Below are 22,643 nucleotides of genomic sequence, written 5' to 3' on the forward strand. Positions count from 1 at the left end.
TAGTGATAAGTAGATATAAATCCCAAGTGACTCAAAGAATAGAGCTATGCTCCCCGGCAACGGCGCCGGAAAATAGTCTTGATAACCCACAAGTATAGGGGATCGCAACAGTTTTCGAGGGTAGAGTATTCAACCCAAATTTGTTGATTCGACACAAGGGGAGCCAAAGAATATTCTCAAGTATTAGCAGCTGAGTTGTCAATTCAACCACACCTGGAAACTTAATATCTGCAGCCAAGTATTTAGTAGCAAAGTAATATGATAGTAGTGATAACGGTAACAAAAGGTAACAGTAGTGAAAGTAATGTTTTTGGTATTTTGTAGTGATCATAGCAATAGCAACGGGAAAGTAAATAAGCGAAGAACAATATATGGAAAGCTCGTAGGCAATGGATCAGTGATGGAGAATTATGTCGGATGCGGTTCATCATGTAACAGTCATAACCTAGGGTGACACAGAACTAGCTCCAGTTCATTGATATAATGTAGGCATGTATTCCGAATATAGTCATACGTGCTTATGGAAAAGAACTTGCATGACATCTTTTGTCCGACCCTCCCGTGGTAGCGGGGTCCTTACGGAAACTAAGGGATATTAAGGCCTCCTTTTAATAGAGAACCGGAACAAAGTATTAACACATAGTGAATACATGAACTCCTCAAACTACGGTCATCACCGGTAAGTATCTCGATTATTGTCACTTCGGGGTTAATGGATCATAACACATAATAGGTGACTATAGACTTGCAAGGTAGGATCAAGAACACTCGTATGTTGATGAAAATATAATAGGTTCAGATCTGAAATCATGGCACTCGGGCCCTAGTGACAAGCATTAAGCATAGCAAAGTCATAGCAACATCAATCTCAGAACATAGTGGACACTAGGGATCAAACCCTAACAAAACTAACTCGATTACATGATAGATCCCATCCAACCCATCACCGTCCAGCAACCCTACGATGGAATTACTCACGCACGGCAGTGAGCATCATGAAATTGGTGATGGAGGATGGTTCATGATGACGATGGCGACGGATTCCCCTCTCCGGAGCCCCGAACGGACTCCAGATCAGCCCTCCCGAGAGGTTTTAGGGCTTGGCGGCGGCTCCGTATCATAAAACGCGATGATTTCTTCTCTCTGATTTTTTCTCCCCGAAACACAATATATAGAGTTGGAGTTGGAGTCGGAGAGGCAATAGAGGGCCGACAAGGTAGGGGGCGCGCCCCCACCCTCGTGGAGAGGTGGTGGGCCCCTAGCCTTCATCTTTTGCAGGTATTTTTCTTATTTTCTGAAAAGTGGCTCCGTGAAGTTTCAGGTCATTCCGAGAATGTTTGCTCCTGCACATAAATAACACCATGGTAATTCTGCTGAAAACAGCGTCAGTCCGGGTTAGTTCCATTCAAATCATGCAAGTTAGAGTCCAAAACAAGGGCAAAAGTGTTTGGAAAAGTAGATACGTTGGAGACGTATCAAACACTAGCAGAGCCCCCCCCCCTTGAGCCCAAGGGTTCCAACACCATCAACCACTTTGGAACCGAGGCTCGGGAGGCACCTCCATGGTGGCATGCAAATCTTTGTGGAGACCAGAAGCACACAAGACTAGATGATGACCAGAAGACGACGATCCTCGGCAAGATCCTTGCCAAGGATACCCACGAGACCCCCGGCAAGACCTTTGCCGGGGAAGACCAACATGCCGTGGCAAGACCCTTGTCGGGGCCCCGGCAAGATTCTTGCCGAAAACATCCGCGGGGCCGCAGCCAGGCCCACGTATGCCAAGACTCCACCGCCATTCCCATGTAGCTACCAGCCCACCAGCTAGGTAGGCGCCTGCGTGGCAACGTGCGGCCTCTAGGCCGACTCGACAGGCACCTGCGTGGTGGCATGCAGATCTTTGTGAAGATTCAGCCACCGCACCAACTCAGCAGCCAGCCAACGTGGCACTACACGCCTCGTCAGTTCGAACGCTCGTCAAAGCCAGGCGAGGCGGCGACAGCTGGGACGAGCTTCCTTGCCGTCCCCGATAAAGCAAGAAGGGCATGTTGACAGCGCATTAAATGTGTTTGTCCTACGGTGCCAGGAGATAGACTCGATTACTGTATACCTTTCCACCTCCTATGTGCCACTGTGGCAGCCCCTTTTGACTACAAAAGGAGGCCTGAGGCGTACTTGAGAAGGATTCGGATTTTTTGGATGACGCACGCATCGTAGCTAGTTCAAGAACTCAAGAACACTCAAATATACACCAAAGCAGGACTAGGGTATTACACATCCTCGCGGCCCAAACCTGGGTAAACGATCCTCGTGTTGGCTTCTAGACCCGCTCTTTGCACAACCTCACGCCCGCCAACCATAGCAAAAAGGGATCTCAGTGATCCCATAGGTGTCGTTTCCCCCGACACTATCAGTATGTTATTTGCTCGAGATTCGATCGTCGGTATCTTCATACCTAGTTCAATCTCGTTACCAGGAAGTCTCTTTACTCGTTCCATAATACATCATCTTGTAACTAACTCCTTAGTAACTTTGCTTGAAGGAAATATGCCCTAGAGGCAATAATAAAGTTGTTATTTTATATTTCCTTATATCATGATAAATGTTTATTATTCATGCTAGAATTGTATTAACCGAAAACTTCATACATGTGTGGATACATAGACAAAACACTGTGTCCCTAGTAAGCCTCTACTAGACTAGCTCGTTAATCAAAGATGGTTAAGTTTCCTAACCATAGACATGTGTTGTCATTTGATGAACGGGATCACATCATTAGGAGAATGATGTGATGGACAAGACCCATCTGTTAGCATAGCATTTTGATTGTTCAGTTTTATTGCTATTGCTTTCTTCATATCAAATACATATTGCTTCAACTATGAGATTATGCAACTCCCGGATACCAGAGGAATGCCTTCTATGCTATCAAACATCATAACGTAACTGGGTGATTATAAAGATGCTCTACAGGTATCTCCGAAGGTGTTTGTTGGGTTGGCATACATCGAGATTAGGATTTGTCACGCCAAGTATCAACGAGGTATCTCTGGGCCCTCTCGGTAATGCACATCGAAATAAGCGTTGCAAGCAATGTGACTAATGAGTTAGTTGCGGGATGACGCATTACAGAACGAGTAAAGAGACTTGCCGGTAACGAGATTGAACTAGGTATGAAGATACCGACGATCAAATCTCGGGCAAGTAACATACCGATGACAAAGGGAATAACGTATGTTGTCATTACGGTACGACCGGTAAAGATCATCGTAGAATATGTGGGAACCAATATGAGCATCTAGGTTCCGCTGTTGGTTATTGACCGGAGAGGTGTCTCGGTCAAGTCTACATAGTTCTACAACCCGTAGGGCCCGCACGCTTAATGTTTGATGACAATTTTTTATTATATGAGTTATGTGATTTGGTGACCGAATGTTGTTCGGAGTCCTGGGTGAGATGAAAGACATGACGAGGAGTCTCTAAATGGTCGAGAGGTAAAGATTCATATATAGGATGATAGTATTTGGACATTGGAAGTGTTCTGTGGGTACCGGGTACGTATCGGGTCACCAGAAGGGGTTCCGGGCAACCCCCGGCAAGCTATATGGGCCTAATGGGCCAAGAAAGGGACAAAACAGCCCCAAAAGGGGCCGGTGCGCCCCCTATAGGACGAATAGGAGGAGAAGGAAAGGAAGGGAAGGGAGAAGGAAACGGGAGGATTCGTCCACCCCCTTTCCTTCCCCTCCCCCCTCTCTTTCCTTCCCCCTCAGATGGATGTGGAAGGGGGGAGGCCGACTTGGAGGAGGCGCCCAAGTAGGATTACTCCTACTTGGGGCGCCCCTTGTAGCCCCTCTCCCTCTCCCACCTATATATATATATGTGGGGAGGGCACCGCTAGAACACACAACAATGATTCCTAGTCGTGTGCGGCGCCCCCTCCACCGTTTACGCCTCCGGTCATATTATCGTAGTGCTTAGGTGAAGCCTCGCGCGGATCACTTCACCATCACCGTCACCACACCGTCGTGCTGATGAAACTCTCCCTCGAGAATTTGCTGGATCAAGAGTTCGAGGGTCGTCATCGAGCTGACCATGTGCATAATTCGGAGGTGTCGTACGTTCGGTGCTTGATCGGTCAGAACGAGAAGAAGTTCGACTACATCAATCGCGTTGTCAAACGCTTCCGCTTTCAGTCTACGAGGGTATGTGGACACACTCTCCCCCTCTCGTTGCTATGCATCTCCTAGATAGATCTTGCGTGAGCGTAGGGAGATTTTTGAAATTGCATGCTACGTTTCCCAACAGTGGCATCCGAGCCAGGTCTATGCGTAGATGATATGCACGAGTAGAACACAAAGAGTTGTGGGCAGTGATCATCATACTGCTTAACACCAATGTCTTATTTTGATTCGATGGTATTGTTGGATGAAGCGGCCCGGACCAACCTTACATGACCATGTTCATGAGACCGGTTCCACCGACAGACATGCAACTAGTTTTGCATAAAGGTGGCTGGCGGGTGTGTGTTTATCAACTTTAGTTGAATCGAATTTGACTGCGGCCAGTCCTTGTTGAAGGTTAAAACAGCAAACTTGACAAATCACCATTGTGGTTTGATGCGTAGGTAAGAACAGTTCTTACTAGAAGCCTGCAGCAGCCACGTAAAACTTGCAACAACAAAGTAGAGGACGTCTTACTTGGTTTTGCAGGGCATGTTGTGATGTGATATGGTCAAGACATGATGTGATATACGTTATTGTATGAGATGATCATGTTTTGTAAAAGTTATCGGCAACTGGCAGGAGCCTTATGGATGTCGCTTTATTGTATGAAATGCAAACGCCATGTAATTGCTTTACTTTATCACTATGCGTTAGCGATAGTTGTACAAGCAATAGTTGGTGAGATGACCACGATGCTATGATGGAGATCAAGGTGTCAAGCCGGTGACGAAGGAGATCATGACGGTGCTTTGGAGATGGAGATCAAAGGGACAAGATGATGATGGCCATATCATGTCACATATTTTGATTGCATGTGATGTTTATCTTTTATGCATCTTATTTTGCTTAGTACGGTGGTAGCATTATAAGATGACCCCTTACTAAAATTTCAAGGTATAAGTGTTATCCCTGAGTATGCACCGTTGCGACAGTTCATCGTGCTGAGACACCACGTGATGATCGGATGTGATAAGCTCTACGTTCACATACAATGGGTGCAAGACAGTTTTGCATATGCGGAATACTCGGGTTAAACTTGGCGAGCCTAGCATGTACATACATGGCCTCGGAACACTGGAGGCCGAAAGGTCGGACGTGAATCTATAGTAGATATGATCAACATAGAGATGTTCACCATTGAAGACTACTCCATCTCACGTGATGATTGGACATGGTTTAGTTGATATGGACCACATGATCATTTAGATGACTCGAGGGATGTCTATCTAAGTGGGAGTTCTTAAGTAATATGATTAATTGAACTTAATTTATCATGAACTTAGTCCTGATAGTATTTGCATATCTATGTTGTAGATCAATAGCTTGCGTATAGCTCCCATGTTTTATTTTGATATGATCCTAGAGAAAACTAAGTTGAAAGATGATAGTAGCAATGATGCGAACTAGGTCTGTGATCTGAGGATTATCCTCATTGCTGCACAGAAGAATTATGTCCTTGATTCACCGCCAGGTGACAGACCTATTGCAGGAGCAGATGCAGACGTTATGAACGTTTGACATGCTCGGTATGATGACTACTTTAGTTTAGTGCACCATGATTTATGGCTTAGAACCGGGACTTCAAAAATGTTTTGAATGCCATGGAGCATATGAGATGTTCCAAGAGCTGAAAATGATATTTTATACTCATGCCTGTGTTAAGAGGTATGAGACCTCTGACAAGTACTTTGCCTACAAGATGGAGGATAATAGCTCAGCTAGTGAGCATGTGCTCAGAATGTCTGGGTGCTACAATCACTTGAATCAAGTGGGAGTTAATCTTCCAGATAAGATAGTGATTGATAGAGTTCTCTAGTCACTATCACCAAGTTACTAGAACTTCGTGATGAACTATAATATGTAAGGGATGACGAAGACGATTCCCAAGCTCTTCGCGATGCTGAAAACGACAAGGGTAGAAATCAAGAAATAGCATCAAGTGTTGATGGTTAACAAGACCACTAGTTTCAAGAAAAAGGGAAAAGGGATATAAATGGAACTTCAAGAAGAATGGCAAGCAAGTTGCCACGCCCGTGAAGAAGCCCAAAGCTAGACCCAAACCTGAAAGTGAGTGCTTCTACTGCAAAGGAAATGGTTACTGGAAGCGGAACTGCCCCAAACACTTGGCGTATAAGAAGGATGGCAAAGTGAACAAAGGTATATTTGATATACATGTTATTGATGTGTACTTTACTAGTGTTCATAGTAGCCCCTGGCTATTTGATACCAGTTCAGTTGCTAAGATTTGTAACTCAAAACAGGAGTTGCGAAATGAATAGATATACTAGTTAAGGGCGAGGTGACGATTTATGTTGGAAGTGATTCCAAGGTTGATAAGATCACCATCGCACACTCCCTTTACCTTCAGGATTAGTGTTGAACCTAAAATAAATGTTATTTGGTGTTTGCATTGAGCATGAATATGATTGGATCATATTTATTGCAATACAGTTATTCATTTAAGTCAAAGAATAATTGTTATTCTGTTTACATGAATAAAACCTTCTATGGTCATACACTCAATATAAATGGTTTATTGAATCTCGTTCATAGTGATACACATATTCATAATATTGATGCCAAAAGATGCAAAGTTGATAATGATAATACAACATATTTATGGCACTGCCGTTTAGCTCATATTGGTGTAAAGCGCATGAAGAAACTCCATGCGGATGTACTTTTGGAATCACTTGATTATGAATCATTTGATACTTGCGAACCATGCCTCATGGGCAAGATGACTAAAACTCCATTCTCCGGAACAATGGAGAGAGCCACTGAGTTATTGGAAATAATACTTACCGATGTATGCGGTCCGATGAGTGTTGAGGCTCGCGACAGGTATAGTTATGTTCTGACCTTCACAGATGATTTGAGCAGATGTGGGTATAACTACTTAATGAAACACAAGTCTGAAACATTTGAAAAGTTCAAAGAATTTCAGAGTGAAGTGGAGAATCATCGTAACAAGAAAATGAAGTTTCTACTATCTGATCGCGGAGGCGAATATTTGAGTTACGAGTTTGACCTTCATTTAAAACAATGTGGAATAGTTTCACAACTCACGCCACCTGGAACACCACAGCGTAATGGTGTGTCCGAACGTCGTAACCGTACTTTATTGGATATGGTGTGATCTATGATGTCTCTTTCCGATTTACCACTATCGTTTTGGGGTTATGCATTAGAGACAGCTGCATTCACATTAAATAGGGCACCATCTAAATCCATTGAGATGACACCATATGAACTATGGTTTGGCAAGAAACCTAAGCTGTCGTTTCTTAAATTTTGGGGTTGCGATGCTTATGTGAAAAAGCTTCGGCCTGATAAGCTCGAACCCAAATTGGAGAAGTGCGTCTTCATAAGATACCCAAAAGAAATTGTTGGGTACACCTTCTATCACAGATCCAAAGGCAAGATCTTTGTTTCTAAGAATGGATCCTTTCTAGAGAAGGAGTTTCTCTCGAAAGAAGTGAGTGGGACGAAAGTACAACTTGATGAGATAATTGTACCTTCTCTTGAATTGGAAAGTAGCTCATCACAGAAATCAGTTCCAGTGATGCCTACACCAACTAGAGAGGAAGTTAATGATAATGATCATGAAACTTCAGATCAAGTTACTAACGAACCTCATAGGTCAACTAGAGTACGTTCCGCACCAGAGCGGTACGGTAATCCTGTTCTGGAAGTCATGTCACTAGACCATGAGGAACCTACGTACTACGAGGAAGCGATGATGAGCCCAGATTCCACAAAATGGCTTGAGGCCATGAAATCTGAGATAGGATCCATGTATGAGAACAAAGTATGGACTTTGGTTGACTTGCCCAATGATCGGCAAGCCATAGAGAATAAATGGATCTGCAAGAAGAAGACTGATGCTGATGGTAATGTTACTGTCTACAAAGCTTGACTTGTTGCAAAAGGTTTTCGACAAGTTCAAGGAGTTGACTATGATGAGACTTTCTCACCCGTAGCGATGCTTAAGTCTTTCTGAATCATGTTAGCAATTGCCGCATTTTATGATAATGAAATCTGGCAAATGGACGTCAAAATTACATCCCTTCATGGATTTCTCAAAGAAGAGTTGTATATGATGCAACCAGAAGGTTTTGTCGATCCTAAAGGTGCTAACAAAGTGTGCAAGCTCCAGCGATCCATTTATGGACTGGTGCAAGCATCTTGGAGTTGGAATATATGCTTTGATAGTGTGATTGAAGCATATGTTTTTATACAAACTTTCGGAGAAGCCTGTATTTACAAGAAAGTGAGTGGGAGCTCTGTATCATTTCTAATATTATATGTGGATGACATATTGTTGATTTCAAATGATATAGAATTTCTGGATAGCATAAAAGGATACTTGAATAAGAGTTTTTCAATGAAAGACCTCGGTGAAGCTGCTTACATGTTGAGCATCAAGATCTATAGATATAGATCAAGACGCTTAATTGGACTATCACAAAGCACATACCTTGATAAAGTTTTGAAGAAATTCAAAATGGATCAGTCAAAGAAAGGGTTCTTGCCTATGTTACAAGGTGTGAAGTTGAGTCAGACTCAATGCCCGACCACTACAGAAGATAGAGAGAAAATGAAGTCATTCCCTATGCCCCAGCCATAGGTTCTATCATGTATGCTATGCTATGTACCAGACCTGATGTGTGCCTTGCTATAAGTCTAGCAGGGGGTACAATAGTGATCTAGGAGTAGATCACTGGACATCGGTCAAAATTATCCTTAGGTACCTAAAGGGGACTAAGGAAATGTTTCTCGGTTATAGAGGTGATAAAGAGTTCATCGTAAAGAGTTACATAGATGCAAACTTTGACACTGATCTGGATGACTCTGAGTCTTGATCTAGATACATATTGAAAGTGGGAGCAATTAGCTAGAGTAGCTCCATGCAGAGCATTGTAGACATAGAAATTTGCAAAATACATACGGATCTGAATGTGGCAGACCCATTGACTAAACTTCTCTCTCACAAGCAAAACATGATCACACCTTAGTACTCTTTGGGTGTTAATCACATAGTGATGTGAACTATGCGCGGATCACTTCACCATCACCGTCACCACGCCGTCATGCTGACGAAACTCTCCCTCGAAACTTTGCTGGATCAAGAGTTCGAGGGTCTTCATCGAGCTGAACGTGTGTAGAACTCAGAGGTGTCGTACGTTCGGTGCTTGATCGGTCGGAACGAGAAGAAGTTCGACTACATCAACCGCGTTGTCAAACGCTTCCGCTTTTGGTCTAGGGTATGTGGATACACTCCCCCCTCTCGTTGCTATGCATCTCCTAGATAGATCTTGCGTGAGCGTAGGGAAATTTTTGAAATTGCATGCTATGTTTCCCAACATTGCTCGCAAGGCTTCTTATGATGTGTATTACCGAGAGGGCCCAAAGATACCTCTTCGATACTCGGAGTGACAAATCCTAATCTCGATCTATGCCAACTCAACAAACACCTTCGGAGATACCTGTAGAGCATCTTTATGATCACCCAGTTACGTTGTGACGTTTCATAGCACAAAAGGTATTCCTCTGGTATCCGGGAGTTGCATAATCTCATAGCCAAAGGAATATGTATTTAACATTAAGAAAGAAATAGCAATAAATTGAATGATCAATATGCTAACCTAACGGACGGGTCTTGTCCATCACATCATTCTCCTAATGATGTGATCCCGTTGTCAAATGACAACACATGTTTATTGTTAGGAAACCTTAACCATCTTTGATCAACGAGCTAGTCTATAGAGGCTTACTAGGGACATGGTAGTTGTTTATGTATTCACACATGTATTTAAGTTTTCGATCAATACAATTCTAGCATGAATAATAAACCTTTATCATGAATAAGGAAATATAAAATAACAACTTTATTATTGCCTCTAGGGCATATTTCCTTCATGATCCTGGGACAGAGGGATTGAGAGGATGGATCTCGGTGACGGGTGGATGGCGTTCGTCATGGGAGGATAGTGTGTAATCATGGAGTGCAAGTTGTTGTGCGGCTGCGTGGCGACCCTCGACTGTAGTGTTGAGATGGAGGGCACGTGTGCCACTGTGTCATGCTTCACCATCATCCCACCTATCTTGCTTGCAAGGCATCATGGTCTCGATGGGTTGGGGCTCTCCTCCCGCACACTCTTCTTTGTCGTGTACAATAACCACAACGGCCCCTAGGCATGCTCAACGCTTGGTCTAGAAATCCCTTGAATTCGTTGCACAAGCCGAGTCCTGTGATCTGAAGGTTTGGTCATCATGCAGATGTCAAATTATTGAGGGAGGTTTCAGGTCGTCCTAGGCAAGGAGATGAGGCTGGCCATTAAGGATCTGTGGTGAAGGTCACGTCGTCTCTTCTCCTGGCTCCGATGTACACTGCTTCCACTACTAATGTTTTGAGTTCTTTGATTTGAGAAAGAACCATGGGGAGGTAAAGTTTTTAACCCAACATGATTTAATTACCCTTTTCACTTTGGTATTGTAAGTACATAAGCATTCAGTTCTTCCATATTTTGTACAATGATGCAATTCACTCCTTACATGTAAACAGTGTCAGGTCTTACAGATGGATTATGTTGGCTTGGTTTGCTACAACTTATGCCCCTTTACGAGAATAGTGGATATCGATATAATATCTATGAAGTGCATTTTTGAATTATGTAGAAGCTTCTAATTGTTTACAATGAGTATGGGACATAAACCGATGCGCCTGGTTTGCGCTTTGTGTTTCTGTCATGCCCTATCTTTAGAAGGCACCGCGATGAATGCTAATTTGATAGAGGAGAATCAAGCAAGCGATTTTATGTGCAATGCTTTATACTTAATGAAGATTGATAACCGATTTATGGTTTATTCCACTTTAGTTAGGAAAGATGCCACTACTAGGGAAAACCCTAGCAGTAGCGCGGGTATTTTGCCTATCAGTAGCGCGGGACGACGCGCTACTGATAAGGCGCTATAGCTAACGTGTAGCAGTAGCGCCTGTCGTCCCACACTACTGCTATACATGGCTAGTAGTAGCACGCTTTAGTGAAGAGCGCTGCTGCTAATATCTGCAACGCTTTTTAGCAGGAAGCGCTACTGGTAAGGCAGCGCTACCGCTAACTTTGTTCCCCTCGCTACTGCTAGTTTTTTTTAGTTTTTTTCTGCATATTTGTTTTGTATTTGAATAGGCTTTATACAATAATCTTTAGCATATCATACACATACAAATGTAATCAAAACATATACATACAAATAGTCTCATCAAATCATGCCATCATCATAATAATCATATAATACAAAGTGGTATCTCGTCATCATCTCGAAAATAGCGATACAAGTCTCGATTACTTGCAACTACATCGTCATCCATCTAAACAATGATATACGCGAGAAGAGCTATCACTTTGAGTGAGAGCGAAACTATGCAGTACAGGAGTTTGTATCCCTCTCTCGCATTAGCGTGAACCTAAACTAACTACTGGTTGTCGCTCGGAAATCAGAAACCGGTACACCTGGGCCTGACATTCCGACCACTCGTCGTATACTCCTGGCATAGCACTTCTTCGCCATGGATGATCTATACACCTGCATCATCACATGAGTCGATAATATGCAACATATATAGTTGAGCAACAGAAAGAGACAGACTTGGCAAAAATAGAAGCAACATATCATAAGCATAAATAACAAAGTTCATCGTACCCAAAATGTCCTAACTAGAGTGATCTTCGCTAGTCGAGGAGGATGGTTTAATTACATCACAAATAAAGTTTCGTTGTGCATAATTCAAAGTTTTGTCATACAGATAGTATGGACTAAACGGACACATTGTCATATATCGACAATCACTCCATGTCGTGCCATCCATCCAAGTCAGGAAGATAGTCCCCGAGCTTAGTGAAAGGCTTCAGGTCAAGACGCTGAGCGGCTACGCGTGTTTGGACGTCTTCCCACGACATTTCTCCTACTTCGTAGAACATCCCTGCTTTTCCGACGACCTCCTTCATGATGGTTTGGGCAAGTTCGCACTGGATGTGATAGAACTCAGCTCGAAGCCGATGATCCTCGATATCTCCTAAGTTCTTTGTCCATTGCAGAATATGGGCGTCGCCGGATCTAGGTGAAATGCGAAGGTTCTGGTGATCCCGTCTGTACTCCAGCATGTGGTGTAGGACATAGAATCCATCATTAAGAGAATCACTCGGTTGCCGGATGCAGCAGAAGTCGATCTTATGGCCGAAGGCGGGCCTGTCGTCCCTTTTCTTCTTGTCCTTGACCTCTCCACCCCGTGCGCCGTAGTAAAACATAGCACTGTCGAGAACAGACTTGATGTGGGTGTAATCCTTTTTGTTAATGTTCTTCGATGAGTCCAAGTAAAGAGCGTGGGAGTATCGGGGGTAGAGGATGATGAGGACGGCGCGCCCGCCGCTGCGCAAAATAAGTACACCTCAAACTAATTAGCCTCCACCGTGTAAATGAATGATTGAAATCAAAGGAAGGATATCCGCACGGATGACTTACAGGGGATGATAAGGCACGAGAATCGCCTCCTTGTCCTTATTGGCGAGCATGAAATTGGTGATGTATTCCCTCGCGTATTCACGGTGCTTTGCACAGACTCCCAAGAAGCCCTCGTGCATGAAGTACGGGTCAGCGACACAGATATGAGGTATCTGCTCAACCCCGATGAGGTAGTTCATGTGCAAAGCATAAAGGCAGACAAACGCAAAATCCAGCTTCTTCAAGTGAAACATGTCGAAGATGTAACCGAATCGAAGGAAGAACTTCTCCGCGGGGAATGTGTCGACGTACGACAATCCCCGCGGCATGTTAACCACGTAGAGTGGGTATCCTGGTTTTTTTGAGGTGATGAGGCCTTTCTCTATCCGCAGCACATCGTCATTAAGTCTCCTTAAATCGCTGAATCTGGCCCCTAGCGCTGCTTCAGGTAGGATTGGTTGACCGGGGATATGCCATTTTGCCGCACCGGGGATATCTATACGGTCTTGAACCCGAGGCTGCTGAGGCGATTGGATCATAGAAGCAGTTTTTTTGCCTTTCCTCGGTCTCTTCCCAGACTTCTTTACTACTGGAAGGTTGTCCATAATCCGTTCAAACTCCGGAGGCGGCAATTCAGGCACCGACTCATGACGCTCAAACCCTAAGTAGGCGCCAGTATTGACATACTATTGAGTGTCATCATCATCATCATCATCATCATCCTCATCTATGGCGACGTCACCAGCGACTAATGGAGTAGGTGAGGTGTTGATGTTCATACCTAACTGCATGCTCGTGCGTGTGCTCCTGGCCGCCTCCAAACGAAGCAGACTCTTTGGCCACAACAGGACCCACCCATTGCAACAATCACCAAGCCACCGCGGGGTCTCGTCATCATCCCCCACTAGTACCAGAGGAGCCAAATTCTCGTGGCCCAGTTTGACAGTGGCCATGGAAACCTTGAAGACGTCCGGGGGGGTCGGCCGGCTGTGGAACAATGGTTCCTTCGGCTCCATTATCGTCGCCTTCCCCACGTCCACCTTCTGGTCGCCGATGGTGTACGGGGTTTCGTCGGCCTGCAAAGAAAAGTCTGTGATGTGAGACATCCGAAAGGCAATGAAAACGGGAGATTATACATTTATTGAAGGGGGCCGGTGTGACAGATACCATGAGGGCGTCGAGCTCAGCCAAAGACGAAGCACCGCCGAGCACGTCCGGTGCCGGAGCAGGTGCGGTAGCAGGTGAAGCTGCAGGTGCTGGTGCAACGCTAGTCGAGCTGCTCCCCAAGAAGTCAGCAAGGGGAAAGTCCGCTTCATTTTTTTCTGGATTTTTCCTGGTCCAATTAAAAACGGTCGGAACCAAGGAAGTAGACATATCTACAACCACCTGTTTTGCGGCAGCTACCGCTGTTGCGACTGTTTGAAATGATTTCTTCTCAACCGCAATCTCAACCTTCTTGTCGATGTTTTCTTCGGTTAACCTCCGTCTTTCCTTTCTCTCCTCTGTGGTCTCACGGTAGTACTTCTTCCATGTGGCGTCGTCTCCGACACCGTCTACGCGTTCATACGACGGTCGAGTCTCCACCGGGAGTCATTTCAATATGTTCAACGCCCGGTTGAATGGAGTGTCCCACTTGGGCCTCGCCAACGCCTCATACGGCGAGTCGCTTTCGGCCGCAATCCTGTGCTGCTCTCTCTGCAAAAGGCACAAGGATCATTTACAAATATGACTAACGTGCAGTTGAATTGATCAGAAACTAAAATTACCAGTAGTCTCATGAACTCCGTCGTGACCGCGTTCGTCTCGAAAACCTTCTTCACTGGGTCCCAACGATGTCGGGCCCTGAGGACGTCACGCTCCTGCGGTACGGTGAACTCCGCCAAGGGGTTTGGGATGCCCAGACTCGCGGCTTCCGCGTCCTCCTTGGCCCATATGGACCTCTATAACATCCCAAATTTCCAATTTGGAATGTTATGCATTAGATCATCATTGCATATCATATTTTATTGCATTTTGGTTTGATCCTAGAAATTCTATGCAACTCAAGGACCCACGAAGAGAGTTGGGGATTTCGTTATTTTCATATTTGAGTTTTCTCAAGTCTTGAAAAGAGGATCGTCTGATTTTAATTATTTTCTCTTCAAATATTTCTTTTATGAAAAATAAAAGAGAGGGGATAAAATGACTTCCCCAAAATAAAGAAATATTGGAGATTTAATATTAAAATCAAATAAGATTTTATTCAGAGTTTTTATTGCTATTTTATTTGAATTAGGAAAATGTGCGTTTTCAAAATTACATTAGAGGCCCAAATAAATATTCACCTTGTCCGGTAGATTTTTAAAGGACAGGGAAAATTTATTTCGGGATTTTTGGAGTCCATTTAGTATTCTTTTTCTTTGTTTTTCTGTGCGTCAGAATTTTTTTTTTAAAAAAGTTAACCGACCTAGCCGGGCCGTACCCGACTAGGACTCGCCCGGCCTGGGGCTTTAAAGCCCGCGCGCCCGAGCCCCGCAGCCCACCAGCACCGCGCCGCCGCCTCGTAGCCGCCGCCACCGCTCGCCCTTGCTCGCCGCAAGCCACGCCGCCGCCAGAGTCGCCGGACCCCGCCGGACCCGAGGTAGCCGCCGCCAGTTTTTCGTTAGAAACCGATCTTTTTTTATAAACCCTAGTTTCGGTTTTTTATTTATTTTAATCAGTTTAGATCGGGTTTTTTCGGTTCGGTTAAATAGCGGACATTCGTCCGTATGTTCGTTTTAACGAATAGTTTTTGCCCGTTAGTCACAGACAGAGAACGTTCGTTCGTTAGCCTGTTCGTTAGTTTTTATTTTTCTCGGGTTTTTTTGCGATTATTTTCGATCACGATTTCTGATCCGATTCTCGTTTTAGTTTACCTTTTTCGCTTGTTAGTCGGAATCAGGCGATTCAAGCGCCTAGATCTTCGTCTCGAAGCCCTCTTTCTGTTTAACCAACTTGAACAAGATTTTGAAACAGTAAAATTTGACTTTAGTTCAGATTAGTAATCGGATCTTGTTTCTTTCGCAGTTTGTGTTTTGTTGCTTCGTTCGATTTGATTCTTTTTGCAAACCGGAGTTTTTAAGTTGAACTTTCTGGTTAGATCTTCTTATTTAAGTTTTACCCGTGCTTCTAGTTGAGTGCTTATTGTATGCTTGTTTGTTTGCGATAGAGTACCCGGAGTGCGAAGCGTGCTACTACGAGTCTCTAGGTTTTGCAGATCATTAGCAAGGCAAGTAACACTTTGATCATACCTCTTTACTACCCAGTTTTATTGCATTAGATCAGTCCTCAAACAATTGCATGGTTAGGATCTAATTTAAATTGTGGGTTTTGGGAAGTAGATGAGGTAGTACCTACTCACATGTTTATTATCAAACCTATGGGAGTTACTTCTACGTTGCTTATATTTGCTATGCTATGCTCGTAGACATGGATTGGGCTTCAGAGTATCCATGACAGTGGTGAGTTTGTTAATTAATGGTTCAACTTAAGGTGGCAGCATAAATACACCTCTGGGTGGATTGCTTGTGGGCACCTGGAGAACCCAGTGTTATCCTAGGATATCCCGGAGGACCCGTGTGATCATCCTATGGCCCGCCACCCAGACTCAAAGGGATCATAAGATTATTCATGCTAGAAACTTCCGTGTGCAACCACAAGCTATTATGGGCTCTAGCATAGTTGAGTAAGTTGCGTGAAGCTCTTGAAGAGGTAGACTAGCAGATGTAGTGGGTTGTAGGTGGTATAGTCTACCCAGAGTAGAGAGTTAATGCTTCAGAAACACTGTGTCTCAAATCTCCGACCATGGATGTATTCGAGTCTTGTGGGGAAAAGTGTGCAAACCTCTGCAGAGTGTATAAACTAATCATGGTTAGCCGTGTCCCCGGTTATGGACATCTTGAGTATCTAGTTCTTGGATTATCATGTGGATCTCATCACTCTTAATTTAAATTGATTGGGTTAATGATGATGTTTAAATGGGATTGAGTTGGAGGAACCTTCTCAATGTTTAACAACTACCATGATAGTTAAATAAAATTTATTCCTTTGTTGTAGGAAAAAATTGGCTTTTCGCAAAACATGTTAAACATACAGCCTCCACCAGCCATATATGCATGTAGTGATAGCCATTATTCTGTTCATTTTTTCTCTTGTGTTACATTGCCAGCATATTCCATGTGCTGACCCGTTTCAGGCTACAACATATCATGTTGCATACTTTTCAGATGACGGGTAAGGAGCCATATAGGTCGTTGTCTTTCACTCAGTGATGCCGTTGGAGTTGATGGACTCACGTTATCTTCCAAGCCTTCCGTTGTTATCAATTTAGATGGCCTTAAGCCATATTTATTGTTTTATGTTCTCTTTTGAGACATTCTATGTAATAAGTGTGTGATTGCTACTCTGTTATAAATCCTCAAGTACTATGCGTGTCAGCATTACCGATCCAGGGATGACACTGATGCACAGAGATCGGACTGTTTGAGGTCTGATGGCTACAAGATGGTATCAGAGCACATGCTGACTGTAGGACACGACCACTAAGCTAAAAACCCTAGATCACTACTCTCTTCTCATTTCTGACACCTCTCCATTTTCTACTCTTTAGGATGACGGATGCAAGGAACAAGTTTGCACAACCGGACGAAGACACCCCCTTTGGACGACCCTTGAAGGAAGTCACTAGGTACATGAACATCGAAATACCAAGCTTCACCGGGACCTACAATGCCACTTTACCAGAAGAGGAGCGCTGGATGATCCAAGTTCAAGTTCCAGAAAGGACGTTCACGCCAGTCACCGCGCCCATAGAGTTTTCCTTTGACGCACCCACCTGGAGTCTAGGCAAGAGTATGGCTGCCCACATCATCATGGGACGCATTGGAGAAGTTTACCATAAGGATCTCAAGGATACTATTTACTATATTTGTGGCCGCCGAGATGAACAATGGGAGATGATCAGCACCAGGAAGGATAGATCTATTGCCGCTTTCATCTAGGAGTTAAACCAGCACATTCGTCGCCAGGAGAATCAGATGTGCGCAGGCATGATAGATCTAAAGAAGGCAATGACAAGGATCACGGAGCTGGAGGAAGAACTCAAGGCTACTCACGAAGATTACGAGGAGGAAATCGTCGTACTAGTGGAGAAGAATGACGATCTGACAAGAAAGCTGGGAGTAATCATGGGAGACCCCGCACCAGGAGGAGAAGATGACGATTCCACCTGCCCGGAGAACTATATCATCATCGACGACACCGACTCGGACCCCGACGATAGCGATGATGACTTTTTTGATGAAGCTGGAGTAGATATTATGGAGTCTTCTACCGATCAATTTTTGTAGTCGGCCACCATAACAGTAGTAGTATCCCCCATGTATATAGTATAGTCCGAGCACTTTTGTAACGCTAGTTAGACCGATGGTATGCCCTTGTGAATTGATTGAAGTGATATGATTGTGTTTGTCTCATGTGCATATGGGTAGTGTTTTTCCCCCTAGACCCCATTCTACTCTGTTTTCTCATCTTTTCTAAACCCATCAGATGCCTCCAAGGCGCGACAATGGATTTGCTTTCCCACCGGAGCTCACCCAGTTGATCCAGCTGCAGAATGCTTTGATGCAGATACTAGTCCAGAATCAGAATCAGGGGAACAACAACAATAACAACAACCCACCACCACCACCACCTGTTGATCACTTTGCCCGATTTCTAAGGCTAAATCCACCGGTGTTCTCCAGTAGCACCGAGCCAATAGTGGTAGATGATTGGCTCCACAAGATTGGAAGGGAGTTGACCATTGCAGAATGCACAGATGCAAAAAGAGTGCGTTTTGCCTCACATCAGCTTGATGGACCCGCAGCAGCATGGTGGGAGAATTACACTGTCACCTATCCCATTGACACTATTATGTGGGACCAGTTTCAGCAGGCCTTTCGCACATCCCATGTATCAGCAGGAGCTATGGCCATGAAGAAGCGTGAGTTTCACAACTTACACCAAGGAGGACGCACTGTTGGCCAGTATGTGGATGACTTTAGCAAGCTAGCACGTTATGCCCCAGATGATGTTGCTACGGATGCAGCTAAACATGAGAAGTTTTTGGAAGGATTGAATGATGAGCTGAGCATGCAGTTGATGGTAGCAACTTTTAATAACTACCAACAGTTGGTAGATAGAGCTCTCATGATTGAAGGGAAGCAGCAGCAGATTGACAACCATAAGAGGAAGTATGGACACGGGAAGTATAATTCTAGAGTTCAGCAGAGACCCCGTTTTACCCCAAACTCGGGAGGACCCCTTTAACATAACCATGGAGGTCACAACCACAATGGAGGGATTGCGCACAACCATAGTGGCCCTAGGAATGCAAACGGTAATGGAGGAAGCAACGGCCAGAACCATACCAACCCCGCAACGCCCGCCAAGAAGGATCTAAGTCACATTACTTGTTTCAAGTGCGGGAAGAATGGACATTATGCCACAGAATGTTCCGAAGCAAACAATGGAAATGGCAATGGAAGCTCTGGGAAGAAGCCCAACCCCTTCAACATGGGACAAGTGAACCACGTTAGCGTGGAAGGGATTGAAGCGCAACCCGATGCAGTAATAGGTAAGTTTTTGGTTAAGTCATTTACTGCAATCGTTTGTCTTGATACTGGTGCATCACATTCATACATATCAAGGGTTCAGCACACGCTCAGCTCGATGACATCCGCGTTCATCACACGTTCAGCTCGATGATGTCCTCGCCTTCTCGATCCATCAAGAGGGGCGAAGTAGTAGATAAGGTCCGGCAGCACGACGGCGTGGTGACGGTGTTGGTGAAGAACAATCTCCACAGGGCTTCGCCTAAGCACTACAAAAACTATGACGGAGGATAAACTAGAGGGGACGGGGTAGCCTGCACACGGCTTGGTGTTTCTTGATGTGTTTTTGGTGCTAGCCCTGCCCCTCTATTTATATGTTGAGCCCTGGGGTCGAAACTTGGAGCAAAAGCCTCCTCAAAGTCGGGTTTACCTGAAAGGCAAGAGTCCCACTCGGACTCCAGGACCAAACGCCACAATCCTACGCCAGGGTCTCCGGCGTTTGGCCTCCGCAAAACTCCTTTTGCACCGACTTATAGCCCCATGGGCCTGACCCCTTGGCCGAACCATATCATCCAATATATGAATCTTTACCTTCGGACCATTCTGGATCTCCTCGTCATGTCTGTGAACTCATCCGGGACTCCGAACAACATTCGTCACCAACATACATAACTCATATAATACTATCGTCAACGAACGTTTAAGCGTGCGGACCCTACGGGTTCGAGAACCATGTAGACATGACCGAGACACCTCTTTGGTCAATAACCAATAGCGGAACCTAGATGCCCAAATTGGCTCCTACATATTCTACGAAGATCTTTATCGGTCAGACCGCATAACAACATACGTTGTTCCCTTTGTCATCGGTATGTTACTTGCCCGAGATTCGATCGTCGGTATCTCAATACCTAGTTCAATCTCGTTACCGTCAAGTCTCTTTACTCGTTCCGTAATACATCATCCCGCAACTAACTCAATAGTCACAATGCTTGCAAGGCTTATAGTGATGTGTATTACCGAGTGGCCCAGAGATACCTTCTCCGACAATCGGAGTGACAAATCCTAATCTCGAAATACGCCAACTCAACAAGTACCTTCGGAAACACCTGTAGAGCACCTTTATAATCACCCAGTTACGTTGTGACGTTTGGTAGCACACAAAGTGTTCCTCCGGTAAACGGGAGTTGCATAATCTCATAGTCATAGGAACATGTATAAGTCATGAAGAAAGCAATAGCAACATACTAAATGATCAAATGCTAAGCTAACAGAATGGGTCAAGTCAATCACATCATTCTCCTAATGATGTGATCCCGTTAATCAAATGACAACTCATGTCTATGGCTAGGAAACGTAACCATCTTTGATCAACGAGCTAGTCAAGTAGAGGCATATTAGTGACACTCTGTTTGTCTATGTATTCACACATGTATTATGTTTTCGGTTAATACAATTCTAGCATGAATAATAAACATTTATCATGAAATAAGGAAATAAATAATAACTTTATTATTGCCTCTAGGGCATATTTCCTTCAAATTTATGATGGGATTCCAGCTTCAATCGGTTCCAGTCCCATGAATCAAAATCATCCAATAGCCTATACCATGCCAATGCTTTTCCCTCCAAAGATAAATGGAATAATTTCTTCTTAACTTCATCCATCATAGACTTGCAAGCTTGAATAATCACAAAGTTCATCCAAATAGATTAAGTGCATATCAAGATGTATTGTTCCATCTTCTGCATAGGGATTAACATGCAATTTTCGAAAAATACCAAGAAGGATTTCATAATAAATATTTTCAGTATGTAGAGGCTCAACTCTTCCACTTGTGTTCAAGGCTAAGATACCCCAAACAAACCTCTCAAAGGATTGTCTTCCATAGTAACAAGTGAGGATAAAGTTCAACACATATAATTAATGTTCACTAACCAAATTTCACTTACCAAGAGCGATTCACCCCCCAGCAATGACCTTGATGACCCACAAGTATAGGGTATCGATCGTAGTCCTTTTGATAAGTAAGAGTGTCGAATCCAACGAGGAGCAGCAGGAATCGATAAGCGGTTTTCAACAAGGTATTCTCTACAAGTGTTGTAAGATAGTTTTGACAGATAGTTTGATAGCAAGATAATCGGTAACAAGTAACAAGTAACAAAAGTAGCAAGGTGCAGCAAGGGGGGCCAACCCTTATTGTTGCTAAGGACAAGCCGAAAGTACTTCTTAGAGCGATTAAAGCGTCCTCAAGGACACACGTGAGTTTCATCTAGTTACGTTCACCACGATTCATTGACTCGTGTGCATTGCTTTGATAAGTTGTTATGTGGGTGGACCAGAGCTAAGGTGTTGTTCTTACTTGAACAAACTACCTACTTATGATTACCCCCTCTCGCAAGCATTCACAACTACAAAAGAAGAATTAATATAAATCTAATCAGAGCATTAAACAAAAGGACCCAAATTAGCCCATTACGAAACATCGCATAAACTAGGGTTTAGGTTTCCGTCACTCCCACAACCCATCATCAACAAACTAATCCCATAATGCCTCCCCCTACACCTAAACATGATGAAGTGTCATGTAGTCAACTTTCACACGACATCACTAGAGGAAGAACGACATAACACATCATTGAAACATCGAACGAAAATCAACTTCACATGATTACTTATAACAAGATTTCTCCCATGTCCTCAAGAATAAATGGAACTACTGACAGAGCATGATTGTGTTCATGATCAGAGGTTAGGGTTAGCTTCAGAGGCTATTGCATTGAGCTTGGCACCAATGTTCATGAGCTGCACCATGTGGTGGCCGTCTACTTCAGGTCATCGTTCGTGGTGGACTGCTACTCCTAGAGGTGTATCCAGTGATGGTTTCATTAATAAGCTTGAGCGGTCGCCATATCTAGGGGTACCTAGAGCTGTCCTCCCGTAACGAGGGTAGTGGAAGGAGGGAATGTGGCGGGTCTAGCTCTTACCCTCACAGATCCAATAAGCCCTAGGAAAACAAGACGGATTTAGTGCTTATTCGTCAAGATTTTCTTACACTGCTTTAACCTCTGTTGTTGGAGCTACCCCCTCCTCCCGGCGAGCTGTAATGAATGCTTAGGGTGGATCAACAACCTCTCTAGTGGTTTCGCTAGCTTGTTCGTGATGCCCTCTTCTTCAACCTTCACATGTAAGTCCCTCTTCTCCTTGCCATAGGACGGCTCTAGCGAGGTCATTGATCGCTTCAGGATCCAATTGTATTCTTGTTGTCTTTTTTGGGGCCCTGATTGCAAAATGGACGGACCTGAT

The sequence above is a fragment of the Triticum urartu genome, chromosome 5 (genome assembly GCF_003073215.2).
Source record: "Triticum urartu cultivar G1812 chromosome 5, Tu2.1, whole genome shotgun sequence".
Classification (NCBI taxonomy): domain Eukaryota; kingdom Viridiplantae; phylum Streptophyta; class Magnoliopsida; order Poales; family Poaceae; genus Triticum; species Triticum urartu.